Source organism: Salvelinus sp. IW2-2015, linkage group LG2 (assembly GCF_002910315.2).
Source record: "Salvelinus sp. IW2-2015 linkage group LG2, ASM291031v2, whole genome shotgun sequence".
Lineage (NCBI taxonomy): Eukaryota > Metazoa > Chordata > Actinopteri > Salmoniformes > Salmonidae > Salvelinus > Salvelinus sp. IW2-2015.
The window spans coordinates 10,097,350-10,125,030 of record NC_036839.1 but is presented as its reverse complement, the minus strand read 5'-3'; the positions used below and the strand labels follow the sequence as shown (position 1 = coordinate 10,125,030).

The following is a 27,681-nucleotide window of genomic DNA, read 5'->3' as shown; positions in this document are numbered from 1 at the left end:
ACAGAGTGTCTCCCCCTACTAAGGAGTCTGACTCTGGGGCTAGGGGAGGATAACCAAATATAACCCCTGTCTGTAGTCTGTAGAGCTAGTAGTAGTTCTCTCTCCTTTCTGTCTGTCTGTCTGTCTGTCTGTCTGTCTGTCTGTCTGTCTGTCTGTCTGTCTGTCTGTCTGTCTGTGTGTGTGTCTGTGTGTGTGTGTCTGTGTGTGTGTGTGTGTGTGTGTGTGTGTGTGTGTGTGTGTGTGTGTGTGTGTGTGTGTGACAAGCCTCTCTTCACCCCTCTGTTATAACAAGCAGCATGAAGCACCACTTAATCCCCAAGGCACAGCACCATGAGTGTTTGGAGCTGCGTGTGTCATCATTCTGTGGGATTGCATTTTATGCACACAAACATGCAACCGGCGGGATCACATACTGACAGAGTAAGATAGGGGTGGGAGGCAGTACGGGAGTGGTTGGATTAGTCTACCCAGTGTTACGTCCTCATTGACAGAAATTCAAACTCCTTTTTGGCGTTGAAATGGGTTCTCTGCAATCGGCTATGGTTGTCTCACATGCAGTATGTCATCTTAGATTTAACCAACGTTATTGTAGCTAAACCCCTCAATAAAACAAACTGTAAACATCCAACCGAATTGTTTAGCCACTAAGACAACTTTCTACTTCGTTTTGTTTGGTAATTGGGATCTCAAACAAAAAGCTACTTTGTTAGGAGAATTTGAAAGTGACTTGCAGCAGACAGTAATGTGTTGTATTAGAGGCTTACTATTCAACACCCATGTGTTGGTTACATGTGTAAAGTGTGTGTGTGTGTGTGTGTGTGTGTGTGTGTGTGTGTGTGTGTGTGTGTGTGTGTGTGTGTGTGTGTGTGTGTGTGTGTGTGTGTGTGTGTGTGTGTGTGTGTGTGTGCGTGTTGGTTAAACTGCTACATGTGTAAAAACAAGACCTCCATCATCCATTGCACAACCCCTTTCTTTTTCCGTTCGCTCGCCCTACTTTCAAATAACATCTGCTTCATGTAACGTTCCCCCAAAGACTGCAGTTGTCTCGTTTTGGCCCCGGCCCCGACTATACCCTACCCACAAGTGCATTCGAAAAGACTGAAACAATTAGCTGGTGCTCAAATCGCACCACCCACCCAAATTCACGGGGCAGCACACGTACACTCACTGACGCACACAAAACACACGTGACCATAACATTTCCAAATACTCAGAAACAACACATTTTATATAAATGGGTTAGGCTACAACCTATTCTTTCGATATGAAAACTACACTTTAAACAAATAACCTAGATTTGGTAGAACATGTTTCGTTTCGTTCGAGTGATTGTCAGTCTGTGTTGTGAAACACAACCCAATAATTAATGGGCAATTCCACAGTAACAGAACGATGCTAAGGCTTTTCACTTTCAAATATATGTCAAACAATAACCAATGATTGCAATGTTAAACAAACCGTACAACACTATGCATAGAGTTGTACGGCTTGTTTACTTTGCAATCATTGGTTTATGTTTTGTTTGACATACATTTAAAAGTGTCTGCATCATTCTGTTACTGTGGAATAGCCCACTATGACTGTTGGACATGTCTCGGTTATAAACACAGGCTACCAGTGGTGCAGAGCGAATGTTTTCCACTGCTTAAGGAAGAAAAAAATTGGCAATTTTACAGTGTACAGTTTCGGGTTCTTTTTTCTCCGTTTTAATTGGCAGGATCATCTACCAATGTGTGTTCAGCACTGGGTCCGGGCCCTATGTTTTTCCGTCACAGAATTTTCCAGATTCGCATGGCGACGAGAGCGACTGTAAGACGGATGGAGAATATCCTGGGACTGTGTCGTTTTCCATGACCGAGTGAAACCAGGATATAGTCGGGAGACGGAGAGTAACCCCGTGTCTCAATCTAAGCTATATGTGTGTGTAAGGGCCTGAGAGACACAGCAGACATCATGGTTGGGAAGGAAGGTGATGACATGCCAAGTGTTGCCTCAACAACCGAAGACATAAAGGGATAGGCCAGTGTTCAACAGCCTTCCCAAAATGCATACAACCGGATCGAAATGACCATGCATAACACGAGATCAATTTGCCATACAGGCTTAACTTTACTGTAGGGAACCAGTAACCGAGGAAGATATTGTCTGGTCAAAAATCGTGTACTTTATAGGGAATATTGTGCTATTTGGGACAGGCGCAAAATTCCAATGACTGTCAATCGTGTGGGCTTCATGTGCAAAAACACTACACTGAATAATAACGTAGTATTTACCGTAGTGTTTTTGCGGATATGAGTGTAGTATACTGTAGTATTTACTATAGTGTTTTTACAGACATTACTGTAGTATACTTTAGTATTTACTATAGTGTTTTCAGAGACATTACTGTAGTATACTGTAGTATTTACTATAGTGTTTTTACAGACATTACTGTAGTATACTGTAGTATTTACTATAGTGTTTTTACAGACATTACTGTAGTATACTGTAGTATTTACTATAGTGTTTTTGTTTTATTATCTTTTGTTTCATTATCTTTTTTTTTTTATTAGCTTGTGTTACCTTGTTTGGGCTTTCTCCTTGAGGAAATCTACTGGACAAATACTAAAAGATTGTCCATAACCTGTAAGTAGGTAGGACTGGGGTCTGAACAGCTAGGTTCAGGACTTCTGCTCTTTTCTATAACCTGTAAGTAGGTAGGACTGGGGTCTGAAACAGTCTAGTTCAGGACTTCTGCTCTTTTCTATAACCTGTAAGTAGGTAGGACTGGGGTCTAACAGCTAGGTTCAGGACTTCTGCTCTTTTCTATAACCTGTAAGTAGGTAGGACTGGGGTCTAAACAGCTGGGTTCAGGGCTTCTGCTCTTTTCTAAAACCTGTAAGTAGGTAGGACTGGGGTCTGAACAGCTGGGTTCAGGACTTCTGCTCTTTTTTATAACCTGTAAGTAGGTAGGACTGGGTCTAAACAGCTAGGTTCAGGACTTCTGCTCTTTTCTATAACCTGTAAGTAGGTAGGACTGGGGTCTAAACAGCTGGGTTCAGGGCTTCTGCTCTTTTTCTAAAACCTGTAAGTAGGTAGGACTGGGGTCTGAACAGCTACGTTCAGGACTTCTGCTCTTTTCTATAACCTGTAAGTAGGTAGGACTGGGGTCTAAACAGCTAGGTTTAGGACTTCTGCTCTTTTTTATAACCTGTAAGTAGGTAGGACTGGGGTCTGAACAGCTGGGTTCAGACTTCTGCCTTTTCTATAACCTGTAAGTAGGTAGGACTGGGGTCTGAACAGCTAGGTTCAGGACTTCTGCTCTTTCTATAACCTGTAAGTAGGTAGGACTGGGGTCTGAACAGCTAGGTTCAGGACTTCTGCTCTTTTCTATAACCTGTAAGTAGGTAGGACTGGGGTCTGAACAGCTGGGTTCAGGGCTTCTGCTCTTTTCTATAACCTGTAGGGAACACAATATACGGTCTATACTTGGCATGTAGGTTTCTCACTCATGGGTGGCAGTAATTGGGATATGGGGGAGGGGAATAGCATATCAATACAGTGTGTAGTACAGTATTCTACAGTATTTACAAAATTATATAGTCAGTACTATACATGATCGAGGGATACTACAGAGTTCTACAGTAAACGGTAGTATTTGTTTCTCATGGTGATGGCTGCTGGGGAAAAGGCCATGTGAGGATACAACACAAGCACTCGTCTGCCTACTAGCTTGCCATGCCCTCACTGTCTCCCACCACTGTGCGAACAGAACATTACATTAGTATTCAGTAGGAGCACTGAGACAAGCAGCCTGCTGACTGGAGGGAACTGGAGGCAACTGAGCTCCATCGACTGTCTGGCCAGGAACCAGACTGCTAACATTGCTAGCTAGTAGCTACCCCCCTTTCTTTCCCTAAGCACATTAAAAGGGAACACTAGACCTGAGCAGCCCGTCACAATAAAGTGACATAAACCCGCAAGCAGTGGCCAGCGTATTAAACACACAGAGCCACTGAAACGCAACCCCTATACATCAATCAGATGACATGCTCGAATTAGGGAGGCGAAACAATTAATGAAAGTTAATTCCTCCTTCCTGCTGCCTTGTTATGTTTGGAGCCCGGCAGTAGCCCTTGGCCCCCGGGACAGATGGATTTGTGGCAGTGTCACTGACGTAGGTGCAGTAGTGCAGACTGCTGGCTGGCTGACTTAGTGCTGCACGCTCGGCCCTGTGGGCTAGCTTCCTGTCCTTGGTGACGCTCCAACTCAAGCAGAGGCCACTTCTAGCACCTTTATACACCCCACCCCCTTCCCCCTAATGAGCTGTGACATGCTCTTATAGCGCCCGGTTCGGGTTTCCCTCATCGGAGGCTACGGAAGAAAGTGTGCATGTATGGACGGGGTGTCGTTGACTGGTGAGAGGAGAGGAACAGCCTCACAACTCCACTTGACCCCCTCTCTCACCTACAAAATGGATGACCATCCTCAGTTCAGTAACATGCTCAATTTGTGGGCCAACTGAAGTGGCTTGTGGAGAACAGACTGCAATAGCCCTTGCTAATATGTTAGGCCCCTATTTAGGCATTGCATGCCTAAATAGCCTAGCTATTGAGATAGAAACAACACTAATGGTTGTTTTATGAGCAGTGGGACACACATAGGTCGTAGTGTTATGTACGCCTAGACATTTACGGACAAAATATTGGCCAATAAACTTTGACGTGAACTTTATAGTCAAAATAAAATATGCCCAACAGGGATGTCATTGCACTACTCTTTTAATTGGCTCCTGGTGTTGTGAAGTAGCCTACCGTAGTCAACACAATCTGCATTGCAAAAGTTAAACAATTGTCTTGAACAAACTGAAAGGCAGAGATAGCTCATTCGGCAGAACGAAACGTGTCATCTCTTGGCCTTCCTGGTTGATGACCTGAGGTATTTTCTGTACACTGTAAACAAGGCTGGTCTTCCTCTCCAGCTTCTAAAAGGGTCTAACATGTTCGCTAACATCTAGGCATACATGGTCCGTTCAGTAGTAGCAATTTGGTGTGAATGTGTCTTCTCTGAGAAAGATAGATCCAATCCAAGGTCACATTCAGCCTCGTGAAAACATACGGGTCTGTGAAGACCTACTTCATACTACCGAATTGGGAAATCCACCGCTGAGAATAGGAGCCTATTGGTGGAGGACATTCTCCTTTTGAACTCCTGGCTAACAACTAGAAATGTGATGGATATCCAGCAGCCCTGTCCCGCGTGGCACATGAAACACACGATGTGGACAACCTTCGCGAAATACACATTCTCTGTGTTTGGACGGGAAATACAGTCCCCTCCGTGCACCGCGAATGAGGACCTCCATTGACTAACGACCCCATCACCTTTAAATAAACAGCCCAGATATTGATTTAAACTCAGTGTGCCATACAGACCACAGACACAGGGGACCGAGCAGGAGCTCTGCGCCAGCCTCCCATTACATGACTCATACAGGCCAGGCAGACAGACAGGCAGACAGACAGGCGGCACTTGGCTCAAACCTTCCACCTCCCTCCACCACCTCCCTCGAGGTCCAAGGGAAATTGCCTCCGACAGCTACAACAACAACAAAAAACACGATTTATTGAATTTTTTTGCTTCATTCGCTGTCGTCACAGACCAGCGGAGAACCTTCACCGAACATGGGCTATGTCTTCACTTTGAGATAGGCTATGTCAATTAGGCTAAATCATTTCTCGGCTTGGAAGAGTGAGTCAAGCTTTTCAAAGGTGAAAAAATCTGAAACAGGGCGTTGGATAAAAGCAGTATGCCAACAGCCAACTCATTTGTGCCAACTTCTTACATAGCCATGTGATTAGTCTATAAAAGAGTCAACTTGGGAACTCTGATCGCAACCTTACTGAACACACTGGTAAATCATAGGAAAATGACTGAGGCCCAGTAGGAAGTTCAACAGCGTCTGTCTATTTCTGACAGGAATCATTAACCTCGTCATCAAGAGGACAGTGACATCCTCAGTCTACACCCGATTGCCAGCTCTGAGTTCCCCTCTAGAAAAACACCTGCGAGTCATGCAAATATGTCAAAAGTAATAAATAAAAACACCTGTTGGGTAATGGAACTAATTAACTGGCCATGCAACATTCAACACATATATTTATTTGTTATATCAAGACAATCTAACCCTTAATATAACTTCCAAAAATGCTTCATAGCATAGTTAGCCGGGCGTAGTACGAGTCATTTAGACGCTCAGATGAACTTTTTACACGGACAACAAATGATTGAGAAGATACAAAAAGTGTCTGCAATGCAGCAACTCTCCCCGCCCGTGTCCCCTCAGATCATTCCTTTGCCTCGATTGATAAGACCCTGGAGACTGTCTAACTACAATGAGGGATAGCGCATGCTCCTCTCTCCTCCTGCCCTCCTGTCACTGATCCAGGACCTGTCAGATGATTTTCTGGACTGCTGGGCCCTCCTACCCGCCTACAGTCCAACCGTGAGATCCAGGCCCGCATCCACTGCATGCAATAGTGTCAGGAAGATCCAGGGACCTGTAGTATAGTTGTAGTATACCAGTAGTATTTTGTAATACAGCTGTAGTATAGCTGTGGAATAGTACAGACTAGGAGAGCGTACTGGAGGCTTTTCTGATCTGCATGGTTTGGCGACATGGCTGTGCTCTTTGTTCAGCTGTCGCACAGACGCACACACAGCACTGAATCTGGGACTGGAGTGGGCTCCTCTTCAGCCAGCCAGCCAGGCCTCTCCGCTTGGCTTTCTCACATGACTCTATTTCCTCAGCGTTTCCTGAGCCGCGTATCCAGTCTGCTTTTCTCCGGGCCAGGGCCGACATGAGATGGCTTTCCCAGCCGAGGCGGAGGCAGAGTGGGTTGGATCAGCGCCGTGCTGTGCACACACGGCCGGACAGTGTGAGGGGCTAAACCCACAAGAGAGGAGAACGCTGATGACACGACGCCCGCTAATCAAATTCCATTCCGTTGCATAATAGAACAATCAAAGCGATCGGCTCTCATCTCTGTTGGCTTTTTGACTAAACAGTCTGTAGACCACAACATGCACTTTGATTCTGTAGAAAGTCAATTCCGGTATCGACGAGTTGACGTAGTAACAATAATCTAAGAGTTGCTCAGTATTCAGGGGTTGACGGTGCGTGCCGTGTTCTCTCAGACGGTCAGACACACGTGGCTGCAACAGTCGGGTCATAATAGTGTGGATGACAGCCAGAGCCATCAGGCGGCACTTCGCTGTCCCTCCCTCAGGAGTTCCCTCCACTCTGGCCCTCCCTCCAGTAACCCAGTCTGTCTGTGTGTCCTTGCCAAGCCCAGCCAAGCGTCCTCCCCTCATTAGCGCAGTGTGGCTCCCATAATCCTCCAGTCTGAATTATGTGGGGGCACAGGTGTCCCTCGTCTGTCCTCAGATTAGCCATGTAATCCCAGAGGACCCCCTGCCCGGCCCCTGGCTCTGCCCCTGACCTAGCCCACCACAACCACCCACCTCCATGACGGGATATGGCATATGTTTGGAGAGGTGTTCACAGGAATGTGAGCCAAACAAACAAACGTAGAGACATTTGCTGCAAGTCTGCCTCATCATAACATTGTCATGTTAATATGATACTGTAGCCTACTTGGCAACTTCATATTTTTCCACACATTTCAAGAATGTCAACGTATAATGTAGGCTATATCCTCCTTTGTCTCAACTTCCATGCCCAGAACATGCTCCCAGGTGAATAGGTGTCTGCCAGGGTGCTATTCCAAGCTGAATGCCAATGAGCCGACTACGTTACATAAACTGCCTGAGTGTCCCTGTTTGAAAAAGAGTTCCGTTTTGAAAATATCAGAATCAGAATACGAGACACATTGTTGAATGGATTAAAGTTGTCAACAACAACAAAAACAAGATCTCAAGTTGTGGAAGTGTGTCTGTCTCCACACTAGGTGGGAATCCATTTCAATCCCAATCAATAGAAGACCGTTTTGACACACATACTTATGGTCCTGTACAATTTGAAATCGACAACATCAATGACACTTTGCTTGAAATGGGGAGCGCACCGCGATGAAGTTCACGACTGGTAATTCCAACCCTTCATCTTTTTAGGCATCCTAATCCGCTTTGTTCTATTTCTACGTCATCCCAAAGACGCGGCACAACACAGCGCCGCATAAACCACCGTCTAACCGTGGTCATACATCAGCAGCATTAGGCTGACGGTTTGACACTTCACGGCTACTACGCCGTGCGCTTCTGCGTAGCAATTACATCAGCCGCCCCCTGATATAGAGTCTGGCTGGCCAAACAGCACGGTTAAAAAGTTATTTTTACATCAGAAGACAAGATGTGATCCAACTAGCCTTCTCAGCTTGGCTCATTGACCTCTCATTGACCTCAAAGCAAGTCATTTTCGAAACCTGGTAATCAACTTTAATGGCACCACTACCTCATTGACTACAGGTTCTTCAAAGCCTCCCGCTCACTCTGGTAGGAGTGATGTGGGCAGAGGAGAGGCAGATTTAACTCTGTGAACTCTTGGTCAACACAGACTCACATTGATGAAGCCTGCAGGAATCACAGTTGAAAATTGCCAGGGCATTTCATTAACCCTCGGTAAGTGATTCATTTGAAGACTTATGGGCCTGGTTACTTCTTAAGCAATGTTCTAAAGTGCTAAACTGACATGGACTTCAGCCAATTGGGTTACGGGCTCATAATATGTTGGCGCAACAATGGAAGGCTGACCAAGCAGTGATGCCTGATCTTTACAAAGGAGCTTTCTGGGAAATATTTATTCTCTAGGCAATGAATAGGCCAATACCTGCTATTTGTAGACTTCTTATCAAACGAGTGTCTAAAATGTCTAGGCTAAGTTTGACGTTACTCTTGCATGCAGTCACCTTCGTGAAGCCGAGAAGCATCCACCTCAGGATCTGATCGCAGTGACCTGATCGGCACCCTGGAGTTTCGGATCAGACTGCTCAGGCCCAGGGGTCTGCCTCTACTTTATCATATCAGATAGCCCAAGACATAGCAGTTTACTGCTGGTTAAACAGGCCCAGCCTCCACAGAGCCTTGGACTCTAACACGGGGCCAGTCTGGGAGCCATTAAGACTCTAGGCAGTACGAGTCACATCCCAGGGAGGGAACATTCCTGACATGGTCCACACCGTGGGTGGCAAGGCTTTCAACCGAGACACTGCTCACTCGTGACCAACCACGGCCGTTTGGGTTTCATTTGGGGAAAGTGAAGACACTTTGTGATTTTTGACTGGGTTGTTAAGAGTGTAACTTCCAGGGGAAATGGCAACTCTTTTTATATCCGCCAGTCACCTGGACACAGTTTTCGACCTGAAACTTTGATTTAAAACAATGAGATGGTTATAGAACAAGCCTTTATTCGGCACATGGTTACAATCTATTGATAAAATATCAGTTGAGATTTAGAGCAATGCGTTAGTTTCTTATTTAATCTGAGTAGGTGGCAAATCAACACTACGCATCTTCGTCCTGTTCATCTAACCAGTCCTGATACCCCTCTAAGGGGCGTCTGGTTTGAGTGTGGGCTTTGGTTCAGACATAAGAACTGCTAAATAGTTTCTCTGTCAGGCACAACTGTGAGGATGGAAACCTAAAACATGGCGTCTCTTTTTTCGGCTCGCTGATGTGGAAAACGCTTAAGTGAGCGGAGTCTGTTTGTGGGTATCAAGATGAATACCCCCCCCCCCCCCCCCCCCCCGTATCAAATATGCACCCGTATCACACACACATCTAGAGGTTGTAGTTTGATGAATGTCAATCAAATGACAGCTTGCATATCAAAGCAAGGGCCTAGTTATCTGGAAACTTCATACAAAAAAACTCAGTATAAGAGAAAAATTGGCCTATACGGAGTAACAAAATGTTTGAAGTATATCAACTAAAATAGGATGTTGACAGTGGATGTGGGAGGGCAGTCTTCAGTCCAAAAAACCTGTAAAAACAGATTGCTGTATTATTTGGAGTCTAAGGCGGTCACTAAGGCCTATATCAAACTCTGACAAGGCAGGACCTCCCATTTTCACTGCAGATGTTGCTTCTGGCATGAGCTTACCCTACAAAACCCTCCTTTTACTCGGGCAGCTTCAAAAGGCAACAAATGTCTCAAGAGAACTTCGCCGGTCGGTTGTGCATCAGTCAGAACTGAGGGGAAAATGAGTCTGCAGAGCCTTCTCCAAAAGCCTGAATATTTTAGCATCAATAGATCCGGGATCTAATAACTATGATAGGCAGAACCCACTGGCCACAAAATAGTTGAATCAACGTTGTTTCGATGTAATTTGTCAACGTATTGTGAGGTAGAATCTGTGGAAAATACATAGGATTTTTGTTGTTATGACCTGGATTGCAGTTGTTTTGAGGGTGAAATTTCAACCACGGGATTTTGTCCTCATTATAAGTTATTAGATTTAGTCATATTCATTCACTTCTTTAATTCCAGTTAGTCATTTGTAGACAAAGTTAAAGAATAGTACTAAATCAAAATAAACTTTTAATAAAGTTACATTTGATTTAGTACTTTTCTTTAACGTTGATTCTTGATTGAGATGGAGACGTGAATCCAACATAGAAATTATTAATTTGTAGACAAGCTGGAATTTGTTCACCAAACACAATTCAAAATCACTTTCACAATACAGTAAAAAGCCTATTAACTTGTCGACATGTTACCAAATTATATGTTGGATTCACGTCTCCAACTGAACAAAAATACAAGTTAAAGAATGGGATTAAGTCAGTGTCTAATGAACACTAAGGGAGAAAACGGTGTAGATTCACGCGCAGAGCGCGGCAGATGTTTATTAAGCCTTCACAGATGGCAGGAATCGTGGTCGCAGCCAATGGTCAACCACAGTTAGGCAGTCAAAAACAAACAATACCTCACAACCATACAAACAGAAAGAACTGAACAGGGAGCCGATGAGACCAGGAGAGAAATGAACACGGGGGGAAATCAATGAACAAAAATGAAAGACAGGGCTACGTTCCAGAACACAAAGAAACAGGGCTACGTTCCAGAACACAAAGAAACAGGGCTACGTTCCAGAACACAAAGAAAAAGCGGCTACGTTCCAGAACACAAAGAAACAGGGCTACGTTCCAGAACACAAAGAAACAGTGCTACGTTCCAGAACACAAAGAAACAGGGCTAAGTTCCAGAACACAAAGAAACAGTGCTATGTTCCAGAACACAAACAAAAAGGGCTACGTTCCAGAACACAAAGAAAAAGAACACAAGGTTGACTAAGAAAATAAAAGCAGAACCTTACACAGTGGCTCAGATGAAATTTATCCTGCACTGTCAATCAAACACAATTCAAAAATATTTTGTAATACATTAAATATCCTAAAGTTAAGGCTATCTTACAAACTAATGTAACAGTATTTTTTCAAACTTATAATAATGAGTAACACATCCATTGCCACATTTAAAGGTTAGCATACTGTAACTTGATACAGTGCCTTTGGAAAGTATTCAGAACCCTTGACTTTTTCCACATTTTGTTACGTTACAGCCTTATTCTAAAATTGTTGAAATTGTTTTTATTCCTTCAGCAATCTACACACAATACCCCATAATGACAAAGCAAAAACTGTTTTTTAGAAATGCTTGCAAATGTATTTAAAAAAAAAAACTGAAATATCACATTCACATAAGTATTCAGATACTTTACTCTGTAGTTTGTTGAAGCACCTTTGGCAGCGATTACAGCATCGAGTTTTCTTGAGTATGATACTACAAGCTTGGCACACCTGTATTTGGGGAGTTTCTCCCATTCTTCTCTGCAGATCCTCTCAAGCTCTGTCAGGTTGGATGGGGAGCATTGGTGCACAGCTATTGTCATGTCTCTCCAGAGATGTTCGATTGGGTTCAAGTCCGGGCTCTGGCTGGGCCACTCAAGGACATTCAGAGACTTGTCCCGAAGCCACTCCTGCGTTGTCTTGGCTGTGTGCTTAGCGTCATTGTCCTGATGGAAGGTGAACCTTCGCCTCAGCCTGAGGTCCTGAGCGCTCTGAAGCAGGTTTTCATCAAGGATCTCTCTGTACTTTGCTCCGTTCATCTTTGCCTCGATCCTGACTAGTCTCCCAGTCCCTGTCGCTGAAAAACATCCCCACAGCATGATGCTGCCACCACCATGCTTCACCGTAGGGATGGTGCAAGGTATCCTCGAGACGTGACGCATTCAGGCCAAAGAGTTCGACCTCATGGCTTGGTTTTTGACATGCACTCTCATCTGTGGGACCTTATATAGACAGGTGTGTGACTTTCCAAATCATGTCCAATCAATAGAATTTACCACAGGTGGACTCCAATCAAGTTGTAGAAACATCTCAAGGATGATCAATGGAAACAGGATGTACCTGAGCTCAGTTTCGAGTATAATAGCAAAGGGTCTGAATACTTATGTAAATAAGGTATTTCTGTTTAGAATGTTTCATACATTTGGTAACATTTTCTTTTTAAACTGTTTTCGCTTTGTCATTATGGGGTATTGTGTGTAAAAGTCAAGGGGTCTGAATACTTTCCGAAGGCACTGTAAATGTCTTCTTATGTAACCATAGAAGTGTGCATGTTCAAGATAACATGCAAAGGTCGCAGGTCTCTGAAGATCTTCACAATTGCTGTAATAATCTGCACAGAATCTCGAACAGTATTGATCACTTGCACTATGTACACTCTTAGAAAAAAAGGGTTCCAAAATGGTTCTGCGGCTTTCCCCATAGAATAACCCTTTTTGGTTCCAGGTAGAACTCTTTTGGGTTCTATGTAGAACCCTCTGTGTAAAGAGTTCTACATGAAACCCAAAAGGGTTCTACCTGGAACCAAAATAGGTTCTTCAAAAGGGTTATCCTATGGGGACAGCCAAAGAAAGAACCCTTTTAGGTTCTAGATAGCACCTTTTTTTCTAAGAGTGTACTTTTAATGTCATCTCAAGTGCAATGCAGGTCATTTGGTTGTGCTATTAGATGAAGCACAGTGATAACACATTCAATTGTTGTATAAATCCCAAATATCTCACACTGTATTCACATATAACACATTTAGATGACAACTAAACCCACAATTAGATTTTTCCATTGGAATTTGGTTGTGTTTCTAGATGGTTGAAAGCATACTGATAACGCCTTGGGAATTCAACAAACCTCTGGCTGTCTTTTTGAGCGGGTGAATAACGTTTGAAATCTCATTGATTAACGTCTCAACCAAATATGACCCAAATTTCCACACTGAAATGACGTGGCGTGCTCGGTGGGAATGGCCTTGCCATCACAATGGAGCAGACTAGGCCTACATTAGCAAAGAAGTAAGCTAGATATAGTCTGGCTGTAGGGTAAAAAGGCCATAGACTTAATTTACTGTCATTTAGCCTACTGTAACCTGACTTTTTCAAAAAACGTTGTACTGTAATTTTGCTCGAAGTAGAGGTATGGAAAATGAATGAAATATTTGCTAAATGGTCTGGGATGATTTGATAGAGCCAGTCACCATTTTGTATACTGTCAGAAGATAAAACGTTGATAGCATGTAAATCCTTGGAATCAAAATGGCAACACTAGACAACATAGCCTCTGGTGCCAGGACACAGATTCTAATTTATCTGAATGACCTCAGTGTGAAATGTTTTCTCCTGTTTTAAGAGAGCTTGAAGCATGGTTGGCTTTAATCACACAGTTGAACTTCAGATAAAGTTCAGCTAGAACATAAAACAATTCAAAATGACAAAACAGAAAAAACACCAACACTTTTACATAAGACAGTCTAAACAGTGTCTCGTATGGTGCCGTTTCAAACAGCTGTCACCTTGGACTGTGTACAGAACCACTCCATGAAGCAGTTTACTTCAGAGGCAGAGTAACAACCGTGAGCCTCCTCTCCTATTGTTGTGGGCCTGTTGTTGTGCCAGTAGGGCTGGACTGGGCCACACTGGAGACTGGCTATAACTGGCTGTGCTCAACATAAAGGAGCCAAGCTGGACCATGTCTAACTTGCCTCACCCTACACCTGCTCATTACGCTAGGGTAGACCAACAGCTAAGAAAGAACCAATACTAAAGACTGCTGTTCTAGACTCAATCATTAAATCAAATAAAAAATGTAATCCCATTATATTTGTCACATGCGCCGAATACAACAGGTGTAGTAGACCTTACCGTGAAATGGTTACTTACAAGCCCATAACCAACAATGCAGTTCAAGAAATAGAGTTAAGAAAGAATTGACTAAATAAACTAACTATATATATATAAACTCGGCAAAAAAAGAAACGTCCCTTTTCAGGACCCTGTATTTCAAAGATAATTCGTAAAAATCCAAATAACTTCACAGATCTTCATTGTAAAGGATTTTAACACTGTTTCCCATGCTTGTTCAATGAACCATAAACAATTAATGAACATGCACCTGTGGAACGGTCGTTAATAGAGGTCGACCGATTATGATTTTTCAATGCCGATACCGATTATTGGAAGACCAAAACGGCCGATACTGATTAATAGGTCAATTTTTGTTTATATATATTTGTAATAATGACAATTACAACAATACTGAATGAACAATTAACAATTTTATTTTAACTTAATATAATACATAATTAAAATCAATTTAGCCTCAAATAAATAATGAAACATGTTCAATTTGGTTTAAATAATGCAAAAACAGTGTTGGAAAAGAAAGTAAAAGTGTAATATGTGCCATGTAAAAAAGCTAACATTTAAGTTCCTTGCTCAGAACATGAGAACATATGAAAGCTGGTGGTTCCTTTTAACATGAGTCTTCAACATTCCCAGTTAAGAAGTTTTAGGTTGTAGTTATTATAGGACTATTTCTCTCTATACCATTTGTATTTCATAGACCTTTGACTATTGGATGTTCTTATAGGCACTATAGTATTACCAGCCTAATCTCGGGAGTTGATAGGCTTGAAGTCATAAACAGAGCTGTGCTTCAAGCATTGCGAAAAGCTGCTGGCAAACGGAGGAAAGTGCAGTTTGAATGAATGGTTACGAGCCTGCTGCTGCCTACCACCGCTCAGTCAGACTGCTCTATCAAATATCAAATCATAGACTTAATTATAATATAATAAACACACGGAAATACGAGCCTTAGGCCATTAATATGGTCAAATCCGGAAACTATAATTTCGAAAACAAAACGTTTATTCTTTCAGTGAAATACGGAACCGTTCCATATTTTATCGACTGCGTGGCAACCCTAAGTCTAAATATTGCTGTTACATTGCACAGCCTTCAATGTTATGTCATAATTATGTAAAATTCTGGCAAATTAATTATGGTCTTTGTTAGGAAGAAATGGTCTGACTGAACGCAAGAGAAGTGACAGTTTCAGGCACCGCATTGATTCTATGCAACGCAGGACAAGCTAGTTAAACTAGTAATATCATCAACCATGTGTCGTTAACTAGTGATTATGTTAAGATTGATTGTTTTTTATAAGATAAGTTTAATGCTAGCTAGCAACTTACCATGGCTCCTTGCTGCCTGCACTCGCGTAACAGGTGGACAGCCTTCCACTCATTCTCCTTGTGGATTGCAATATAATCGTCCATAATCGGTATCCAAAATGCCGATTACCGATTGTTATGAAAACTTGAAAGCGGCCCTAATTAATCGAACATTCCGATTAATCGGTCGACCTCTAGTCGTTAAGACACTAACAGCTTACAGACGGTAGGCAATTAAGGTCACAGTTATGAAAACTTAAGACACTAAAAAGGCCTTTCTACTGACTCTGAAAAACACCAAAAGAAAGATGCTCAGGGTCCCGCTCATCTGCGTGAACGTGCCTTAGGCATGCTGCAAGGAGGCATGAGGACTGCAGATGTGGCAGGGCAATAAATTGCAATGTCCTTACTGTGAGATGCCTAAGACAGCACTACAGGGAGACAGGACGGACAGCTGATCGTCCTCGCAGTGGCAGACCACGTGTAACAACCCCTGCACGGGATCGGTACATCCGAACATTACTCCTGTGGGACCGGTACTGGATGGCAACAACAACTGTCTGAGTTACACCAGGAACGCACAATCCCTCCATCAGTGCTCAGACTGTCCGCAAAAGGTTGAGAGAGGCTGGATTGAGAGCTTGTAGGCCTGTTGTAATGCAGGTCCTCACCAGACATCACCGGCAACAACGTCGCCTATGGGCTTAAACCCGCCGTCGCTGGACCAGACAGGACTGGCAAAAAGTGCTCTTCGCTGACGAGTCCCGGTTTTGTCTCGGATTCGCGTTTATCGTCAAAGGAATGAGCGTTACACCGAGGCCTATACTCTGGAGAGGGATCGATTTGGAGGTGGAGGGTCCATCATGGTCTGGGGCTGTGTGTCACAGCGTCATCGGACTGAGCTTGTTGTCATTGCAGGCAATCTCAACGCTGTGCATTTCAGGGAAGACATCCTCCTCCCTCATGTGGTACCCTTCCTGCAGGCTCATCCTGACATGACCCTCCAGCATGACAATGCCACTAGCCATACTGCTCGTTCTGTGCGTAATTTCCTGCAAGACAGGAATGTCAGTGTTCTGCCATGGCCAGCAAAGAGCCCGGATCTCAATCCCATTGAGCACGTCTGGGACCTGTTGGATCGTAGGGTGAGGGCTAGGGCCATTCCCCCCAAAAATGTCCGGGAACTTGCAGGTGCCTTGGTGGAAGAGTGAGGTAACATCTCACAGAAAGAACTGGCAAATCTGGTGCAGTCCATGAGGAGTAGATGCACTGCAGTACTTAATGCAGCTGGTGGCCACAGCAGATACTGAGTGTTACTTTGATTTTGACCCCCCCCCATTTGTTCAGGGACACATTATTCAATTTCTGTTAGTCACATGTCTGTGGAACTTGTTCAGTTTATGTCTCAGTTGTTGAATCTTGTTATGTTCATACAAATATTTACACATGTTAAGTTTGCTGAAAATAAATGCAGTTGACAGTGAGAGGACGTTTCTTTTTTTGATAATATCAAAAAGTAACACAAAAAAAATGTGCGGGGGTACACGTTAGTCGAGGTAATTTGTAAAGTGGCAATGCATCGATAATACACAGCAAGTAGCAGCATTGTAAAAACAAAGGGGGGTGGGGTCAATGTAAATAGTCTGGGTGGCCATTTGATTAATTGTTCAGCAGTCCTATGGCTTGGGGGTAGAAGCTGTTAAGGAACCTTTTGGTCCTAGACTTGGCACTTTACAAAAACAACTCAGCAGCACTGGTTAGGTCTAGACGTTAGGTTTGAAAGAATGTGTGAGTGATTGAATTTACATCTATTTCAATTCATTTCAATTACAAGGCTATAGCTTAGGCTAAAAGATTTGTTGACTTGGTCCAAGTCATGTATGCCTACCTATACAGTAGCCTAACCCTCTAACATCTCTACAGCCCATGCAAAAGCATGGAATAAAATTTGACATTATCCAAAACCATCGCCAAGGCGCAAATTCCCAAATTGAATTGAGCACAACACCAACGATTGCAGTCCCCAACGGTTTCCACCCAGCGCTTCTTGCACACAGCCAAAAGGCTGGTTCCCACACTACCAGATGATTCTGTGCCAGCGGAGGGAGCGAGGCTTTCAAGCTCTGCTGCCTGCCTGCAGTGTAGGCTTTAAAAAGCACATCACACACCACAGCAGCCTAAGACTTGTGACGGGTTTGAATGGCCAATGTGCCTCTGGCTGGATCACTAGGCCTACTACTTCTCACCAGTAACAGTTTAGTGTTCCTCGCTGCCACGGCTAATTAGGGACTTTAGTTCGGCAGCATCCTGGGCTTCCGACACAACGTTGCCTGTTGCCTCTCAATCAATCCCCTGAACGACCCAGCTCCCCCAGTGATGGGACGGAAGCAGCCCCAGCCTCAACGCTGTGGACCGAGCTGGCCCCTGGACCCGGAAGGAACAGCCACAAGCCTAGCTGGCCTGCCGGTCTGGGGTTAGTGCCAGGCTCCATCCTCCTACAGAATAAAGAGCAGCTTTGTTCCCCGGCTACTGTTAGCCCTCTGCTGCATAGAGAATACCCATTGTTCTGCTCTTTTAATGCAGAGTCAGCATGAAAAATGCAAAGAATGCTGGCTATTCATTTATTTCTTCTTTACCTATGTTTGCATTTCTTTACTCAAAAGATATACTGAGTGTCCAAAGAGAAAGGTAGGATACTTTAAAAAGGCTAATTGAGAATACGCCTAGCTGGCTGACCAAGGATGCTTGAATTCAAACTGTAGCCCACGTTTACCAAAATGGACCAATTCGCAGATCACGGCCCTTTGGCTGCCTTTAAGCAAAGCGGCTTATATGTAATCTGGTCAGACTATTGAGAAGTCTATAACAAAAGCTAAGCCCTTAGCCCCATATGGCATTTAAGCAAGTCCCAAAAACTGCCTCACACTTCTCTTGCCTCCCTGGCAAGCCAGGGTATACAGCAAAGCCTAAATCAAGATGCATCACTGTTTTAACGTGGTGAACACAATATTTCCATGAGAGGCCAGTGGTTACTTGAAGCAGAGGAAAAGCAACATAGGCCTACTAGGCTACATTTTTGCTGTATCGTGTCACCTTCCTGTGTTCCCATGTGAGGCGTACGCATTACATGTGACTCACATACTCTAGGGTAGATTGATGATTTCCCAATGGTTTAGATCAGGGATGGGCAACTGCTAGCCTGTTTAAGGCACGCGGATCACTTTCCCTTTTTTAAATGTTTTTCGGGAAATCAATCGGGGTCTCAACTTACTGTTGCGAGTTAGAATAGTAGAATACAAGGTACAATTTTGAAATGTGGTTGTACATCAGCAGTTTTTCTCTTATTATGTCGGCCAGCTATCTACACTTGTAGTTATCATGGTCTAATTACTGACCGGAGGGCCCCCATTGATCATCAGATATCATATTAAAAACTGCAAACATTTAGCTCAGGGCTTCCAAAAGGCTAGGGCTGGCTCTGACTGCATGTGTGGGTATGGATGTGGGCACGCAGACGCGCAAGCCACTGCGGCCCCTCTTGATGAGTTGAGATTTCTTTGCTGGCCCCCACGCCCATCAAAGTTGCCCATCCCTGGTTTAGATAATAACCATCACAAGTAGGGGACTTTCTAAAGACACAAAAGCCATTTTGTTTTGATTCCCTTTACTGATTTGCTAATTGTTTGAGTCATGCTTGATGAGAAATTAAACACAGTTAAATCAGAGTTTAGAAACAAATTCAAATGTACATCACTTGCCCTTCAGGAGAAAATGTCAACCTTGTTATGTTTAGGAAACAGGAAAACACATGATTTCCAAACCTCTAGTCTAGTGCGACCCATCTCTTTAATTTTTTCATATGTCGAAACAGCCAACACTCATGTCATGGGTGCTATGGCAACCAGGTAAGAGCTTACAGACATGCTGCTGAGTGAAAGAGATTACTAAATGCCAAGCATGTTCCCATAAAAAGTCCACATTTTGTATGAAAACAGTGCCTTACAGTGTAATGAGCGGTCTTTGTCATGCTCACAAAAACAGAGGGGCTAGCCAGTGATCTATGGAGGGACATTCAGTATGACAGAGTTCACTAGAAAATACATGAAACTATGGCAATGCAAGCAACTATAGCAAAGAACAAAGCAGACTGTGCCGAAAGTTACATTAGATAGACAAAGTATAATTGGCTACACTGTTCATGAAGTGACAAATAGGCATACATACAGTACCAGTCAAAAGTTTGGACACACCTACTCAATCAAGGGTTTTTCTTAATTTTTTATATTTTCCACATTGTGAAATAATAGTGAAGACATCAAAAGTATGAAATAACACATATGGAATCATGTAGTAACCATAAAAGTGTTAAACATATTTTTTTGAGATTCTTAAAAGTAGCCACCCTTTACATTGCCCTTGATGACAGCTTTTCACACTCTTGGCATTCTCTCAACCAGCTTCATGGGGAATGCTTTTCCAACACTCTTGAAGGAGTTCCCACATATACTGAGCACTTGTTGGCTGTTTTTCCTTCACGTTGCAGTCCAACTCATCCCAAACCATCTCAATTGGGTTGGGGTTGGGTGATTGTGGAGGCCAGGTCATCTGATGCAGCACTCCATCACTCTCCTTCTTGGTCAAATAGCCCTTACACAGCCTGGAGGTGTGTTTTGGGTCATTGTCCTGTTGGGAAAAAAAGTATAGTCCTTCTAAGCCCAAACCAGATGGGATGGCGTATCGCTGCAGAATGCTATGGTAGACATGCTGGTTTAGTGTGCCTTGAATTCTAAATAAATCACTGACAGTGTCACCAGCAAAGCACCCCCACACCATCACACCTCCTCCATGCTTCACGGTGGGAACCGTACATGCAGAGATCATCCGTTCACCTACTCTGCATCTCAAAATCTCAAATTTGGACTCATCAGACCAAAGGACAGATTTCCACCGGTCTAATGTCCATTGATCGTGTTTCTTTGCCCAAGCAAGTCTCTTCTTATTATTGGTGTTCTTTAGTAGTGGTTTCTTTGCAGAAATTCTACCTGATTCACGCAGTCTCCTCTGAACAGTTGATGTTGAGATGTGTCTGTTACTTGAACTCTGTGATGCATTTATTTGGGCTGCAATCTGAGGTGTAGTTAACTCTAATGAATTTATCCTCTGCAGCAGAGGTAACTCTGGGTCTTTCTTTCCTGTGGCGGTCCTCATGAGAGTCAGTTTTATCATAGCGCTTGATGGTTTTTGCGACTGCACTTGAAGAAACTTTCAAAGTTCTTGAAATTTTCCGTATTGACTGACCTTCATGCATTAAAGTAATGACTGTTGTTTCTCTTTGCTTATTTGAGCTGTTCTTGCCATAATATGGACTTGGTCTTTTATCAAGTAGGGCTATCTTCTGTATACCACCCCCTTGTCACAACACAACTGATTGGCTCAAATGCATTAAGGAAAGAAATTCGACAAATTAACTTTTAACAAGGCACACCTGTTAATTGCATTCTAGGTGACTACCGGTCCTCTTTTTCCTGTAGTCCACAATCATCTCCTTTGTCTTGATCATGTTGAGGGAGAGGTTGTTGTCCTGGCATCACACGGCCAGGGCTCTGACCTCCTCCCTATAGGCTGTCTCGTCGTTGTCGATGACTGTTGTGTCATCGGCAAACTTAATGAAGCTGGTTGAGAGAATGCCAAGCGTGTGCAAAGCTGTCATCAAGGCAAAAGGTGGCTACTTTAAAAAATATAAAATATAAAATATATTTTGATTTGTTTAACACTTTTTTGGTTACTACATGATTCCATACAGTATGTGTTATTTCATAGTTTTGATGTCTTCACTATTATTCCACAATGTAGGAAATAGTCCAAATTAAGAAAAACCCTGAAATGAGGAGGTGTGTCCAAACTTTTGACTGGTACTGTACATTGTCTGCTCATGTAGACCCCAAGTGCCATTCAAATGCAATGCTGTTAAGTGGATGGTGGGGCTCTTGAGCCACAATAGCTCTGGTCCAGGGAATCATTCGGTCAAACGACTGCGAGAGCACACCCAAACGACACCCCAGACCAGAGCTAGAGCCACAATTGACTCAGAGCGAATAGGAAAGGTGCTAAAACAAAGACTTATCAGCAGATACACTTCCAGTCAAGTGTAGCAGCAGCAAGGAAGGTACTTTAGGCTACTTGAGGAGCTTGTCATTGAAACTGGATTCCAAGTTAATTTTTTTACCCTGAAAACCGCAATCGGCTAATGAATCTCTAGGCAACTGTCCACTCACTATTATTGGACATTTAATGTATAGTATTTAACCACTGTAAACGGTATCCATTCAGTTTTGCTCATGTGGCCCACTTTTTAAAAAAGTGTTTAGCTAGTTATATTTAAAAAATGGCGGAACAAGCAAAAAGTACACAACGCAAAAAAAGTTTTTTAAATGTACAGATTGTTCCATTGTTATTTACTTCTTAATCTACTCATTACCATAAGGTTACTATTGTACATATTGTGGTGGTAGTGTGATATTTGGGGATGCTTTGCTGCCTCAGGACCTGGATGACTTGCCTTAATAGAAGGAACCATGAATTCTGCTCTGTATCAGATAATTCTACAGTAGAATGTCAGATCATCCGTCTGTCAGCTGGAGCTGAAGCGCAGCTGGGTCACACAGCAAGATAATGATCCAAAACACACAATCAAGTCTAAATGAAAATGGCAACAAAAAAAAAACATGTTTTGGAAGTTTTGGAATGGCCTAGTCAAAGTCCAGCCCTAATCCCAATTAAAGATGTTGTGGCAGGACTTGAAATGAGCAGTTCATGCTTGAAACCCCACAAATGTTGCTGAGTTAAAGCAGTTACGCATGGAAGAGTGGGCCAAAATTCCTTCACAGCAAAATGAGAGACTGATCAACAACTACAGGAGTCATTGCAGCTAAAGGTGGCACAACGAATTATTGAGCGTAAGGAGCAGTTACTTTTTCAGTCAGAGGCAATGGGGGTTGCATTACTTTGATAATGAAATAAATACATAATTGTTGTGTTATTTGTTCACTCAGGTTTCCTTTATCTAATATTAGGTTTTGGTTGAAGATCTGATAACATTCAATATCAAAAATGTGCAAAAGTAGAGAAAATTAGAAAGTGGGCAAATACTTTTTCACAGCACTGTACATTGTGATTCTTTAAGTAGGCCGATCACGGTTCTATATGAATTGCATTTCGGTACTGCAGTTTTATTGCGATCCGATGTTCCAAACATACTGTTCATGTTTGCTGCAGAGAGACGAGAGAGCATGAGAAAATGAGTTTTAATCGGTCATGGAAATAAAAGTGATGGAAACATATTGGCTCACCATTTAAAAAGAAGATGTAGATCAAGCTATAAAAGGAAAAACACTAGAGTTTTGGCAAAGGTACAGCTGATTAGCGAAAAAATTATATTGCGATATAGTCCAAAATAATATTGCGATATAGGCTATCATAAAAAAGAATATCCCGATACTGTATTTATTTATTCTCCCCATCACTAATCGGCCATATGGCCTATTCACACTAAATATAAATTTTTTACAGACAGAAAGTATCAGAGAGAAAGGATTAGGCTTACAAGTAAAAACAGCCCTTCGTGCAAAAACATGTTATTGGAAATTAAATTCCTACTATTTAATCAAATCTACATTGAAGATTACAAGTCTGTAGCCTAAGCTTATAATGGACGTTTACATTATACTTGTTTCTCTCCCTGGTCAAGGTCGCATGTGAAATACTTTGCCTTATCTTGACAGAGGCCTTGCATTACAATTATGTCTAGTTTAAATCTCAGCCGTCGCTTCAAGTCCCCTACAGCAGCTGTATCAATGTAAGGCAATTTGCTTTGTAAGGGGAAACAGTTAGGCTTAGTTGAATCAGCCAGCAGCAAGCCTTGAATTTTCCAGGAAAAGCCTACCTGTAGTGCACTAAATCTGTTCTCAATGTCGACTCTATTCTTATGATTACAGTACATGTACAAATAGTGGCCAGTTTATTAGGTACACCACCCGTTCATGAAAATGGTTCGCCTGCCTTGTTCAGGGGCAGAACGACAGATTTTTACCTTGTCAGCTCGGGGATTCGATCTTGCAACCTTTCGGTTACTAGCCCAACGCTCTAACCACTAGACTATCTGCCGCCCTACCTGAGCATGGTATGATCGTCGGTGCCAGAAATGGCCAGCCTCCTGGGATTTTCACGCACAACAATGTCTATGGTTTACCAAGAATGGTGCGACAAACAAATAACTTCCAGTCAGTGGCAGTCCTGTGGGCTGATGGCAGAGTCAGGATTTGGCGTAAGCAGCATGGCTCCATGACCACATCCTGCCAGTACAGGCTGGTGGCGGTGGTGTAATGGTGTGGGGAATGTTATCCCGGCACACGTCTGGTTCCTTGATACCAATTGAGCAACGTTTGAATGCCACAACTTGCCCCGAATAATTCAGGATGTTCTGGAGGCAAAGGGGGGTCCGACCGGGTACTAGATGGGTGTACCTAATAAACTGTAGACTGAGTGTATATTCCATTATTCCACAAATCCACTCAAATTGAGCTATTTATTAGCCAATGTAACAACATGTTAGTAGGGTACTTACAGTGTTACTACACAGTCAATTGTGACCCTAAACAGAATAAAGCTGTAATGAGTGCAACACATAGCCTAAACAAAACAGTTGTCAGCTGAGCATGAAGAGGTCAATGCTTTCATGTAGTCAAATACCTCCCAACCTTGTTTATTCCACCTGGTTTCTTAATGTAGGAGTTAGCCAGGCCATTTCTACCCGCTAGATGGCTAATGTTCAGATTAAGAGGGAGCTAAACATGTTCAAATTAAAATACATTTGGAAAATGAACTGTAAAGCCCAGTTCAGATACAACAGCCGACATGAAACGAGACAAAATAAAATTTGCTAGTTTAAGAATGTTGTGTTGTACAACTGGTTGACTAAAGACGGTGAGAAGGTGAGACGTGCTGTTGAGACCGTTTCCATGGTAACGGTGTCTTTAAAAACGACTACATGAAACTTTGAAACAAAGTTGCCACTTGTTGTAGCAAGGCACTTTAGCAAACTTGAGTGTCATGGAATACACGCACCAGAAACAGGGTGCACTTTGTGACTTGTCAGATGAATGTCAGGAAGCTAGGTTAGCTATGTGCAGCAAAATTGCTAGCTAGCGCTCTGTTTGGCTAGCTACCTACTTGGCTGAACACAGAGCATTAGTGCACTGTTCTCTGATTGGCTAAATAAATCTGTCTCGCTTGAGACTAAAGATTTGACATGTTGAATCTTGGAAACTCCAGCCGACGACATGAGACGTTCTAAAACTAGACCGTTCAGATCATACAAACTTTGTCCTAAAACCGGTGTGTCGTGTCTCTTCTTATGTATCTGAACTAAGCACAAGGGGCAATTCTAAAGCAAAAGAATGATGCTGAGACTCAAGATTTTTTACTTTAAAATGTAGCTTATGTCAAACAAAAACCAATGATTGCAAAGTTAAACAAACAATACGACTCCGCACAAGGACGACTTTTAACAATTTCCACTGAAGATTTTACAGAAACACATTTACTTTAAGAACAGTGCGGATGTAAAGTTTGGTAACAGAATGAAGGTTTGTGCTGTTTGTGCCGTCATTCTGTTACCAAACTTTACATCCGCACTGTTCTTAAAGTTAATGTGTTTTTGTAAAATCTTCAGTGGAAATTGTTAAAAGTCGTCCTTGTGCATAGAGTTGTATGGTTTATTGAACTTTGCAATCATTGGTTTTTGTTTGAAATATATTTTAAAGTGTAAAATCTGAGTCTAGCATCATTCTGTTACCGTGGCTATTTAAAATACCTTGTATAGGACGGCAGGTAGCCTAACGGTTAAGAGAATTGGGCCAGTAGCCAAAAGGTCGCTGGTTTGAATCCCTGAGCCGACTAGGTGAAAAATCTGTCGATGTGCCCTTGAGCAAGCCACTTAACACCAGTTGCTCTGGACAAGAACGTCTGCTAAATTACTCAAAAGTAAATGTACATATATAAGCCACCGCAATATAGCATTGCTGTTTTTAAAGGGATATTTTCAGAAAAAAAATGTAATTAAATCAAATCAAAGTTTATTTGTCACGTGCGCCGAATACAACAGGTATAGATAGACCTTACAGTGAAATGCTTACTTACAGGCTCTAGCCAATAGTGCAAAATAGGTATTACGTGAACAATAGGTAAGTAAAGAAATAAAAACAACAGTAAAAAACAGTAGCGAGGCTACATACAGACACCGGTTAGTCAGGCTGATTGAGGTAGTATGTACATGTAGATATGGTTAAAGTGACTATGCATATATGATGAACAGAGAGTAGCACTAGCGTAAAGAGAGGTTGGCGGGTGATGGGTGGCGGGACACAATGCAGATAGCCCGGTTAGCCAATGTGCGGGAGCACTGGTTGGTCGGGCCAATTGAGATAGTATGTACATATGTACTTGAATGTATAGTTAAAGTGACTGTGCATATATGATAAACAGAAAGTAGCAGCAGCATAGAATATGGGCTGGGGGGGCACACAATGCAAATAGTCCGGGTAGCCATTTGATTACCTGTTCAAGAGTCTTATGGCTCGGGGGTAAAGACTGTTGAGAAGCCTTTTTGTCCTAGACTTGGCACTCCGGTACCGCTTGCCGTGCGGTAGTAGAGAGAACAGTCTATGACTGGGGTGGCTGGAGTCTTTGACAATTTTTAGGGCCTTCCTCTGACACCGCCTGGTGTAGAGGTCCTGGATGGCAGGCAGCTTAGCCCCAGTGATACACTGGGCCGTACGCACTACCCTCTATAGCGCCTTGTGGTCGGAGGCCGAGCAATTGCCGTACCAGGCAGTGATGCAACCAGTCAGGATGCTCTCGGTGGTGCAGCTGTAGAAAACATCTGTTTTATCAAAGAAGTAGCCTGTTTTACATAAGCCCTACTTACACTGATTGGAATGATTTTGCGCGTTGGCGAAGAAGAAAAAATCGTCAGTGATAGCATCCAATCCGTGAAACCGTCATCCTCCTACTGACTGCTCCTCTGCTTGTTGCAGTTTAACCCATGCTTATCCATCAGTGAACGATGCATGGTGGTATTGGATCAATCATTGAGGGGCCCAATACAGTTTTTCAATCATTAGCCTTGCAGGCTGAAGTGACACAATCATCTGAGTCACACGCTCACTCGGGCAATTCATGGCGCCGCCGGCCAGCGGGCATTACTGACAATCAGCGGGGCTTAAATAGCAGTAAATAACGCTGTGCTGGTGATTAAAACGCTAAACTCGCCCAAGGCTCCATTCTAGCTGGTACTCCTTCATTCTCACATCCATCCCTCTTCAGTGAGCGACTGATCACTCCTGGTGCAACCAGACCCAATGTGTCCACTGTGTTATTTTAGCCTGTGTTTAAGGGATTCAGCAAGTAGCATTAACTAATAGGATACGTTTAGAGTATGACTCATTAGTCCATCAATGACCTTTACAGGGGAAAATAAATACAGGTAATGAGCGTGTCGGGAAAAGCTAACCGACAACTAACTGTTTCAGTGAACTCAATGATACAGTATCCTTCCTATAGTGTCGTAAAGTGGTTACATTTGGTTCCTCTAGCCTACTTTTTTAGGCTTGTTAGTTGAAAAGGAGGCCAGGCAGGCGTTCAAGCCTGGCATTCCTTGGTGTTGTTCACAGATCATGAAAAGCAGCCAGGTTATCCTAAAAGCAGACGGGATTAGGAAGAAGCCTTCAATCCCCTGGTAGGCCTAGGCAGTGTGACGTCAACCCTGGCTGTGTCTCAAATGGCACTCTATTCCATAGTGCACTACTTTTGACCAGGGCCCATAGAGTTCTGGTCAAAAGTAGTGCATTATATAGGGAATAGGGTGCCATTTGGGACGCACACCCTTACGAAAAAAGATTGCCGTCAGAGTGCAGTATTACTGCAGTACACCGTAGTATAACTGTAGTTAGAATGCAGTAGAACTGCAGTAGGCTGCAATTACTGAGTCCAAAATAACACAGTCGACTGCAGTTACTGCACTTTTACTGCAGTTTCAGAACTGTTATCTTTTTTTGTAAGGGCACCCCTCTGGCCAGAGGTCTGCTCCCTGCCTCCCGCTCCGCCGAAACATGCAG

At 43.1% G+C, this 27,681-nt stretch overlaps 1 pseudogene; it reads right to left on the bottom strand.

The window, feature by feature from the left end:
* Window positions 1-27,681, bottom strand: part of LOC111974168 (formin-like protein 2) — an 81,155-nt pseudogene that overhangs the window by 51,504 nt on the left and 1,970 nt on the right.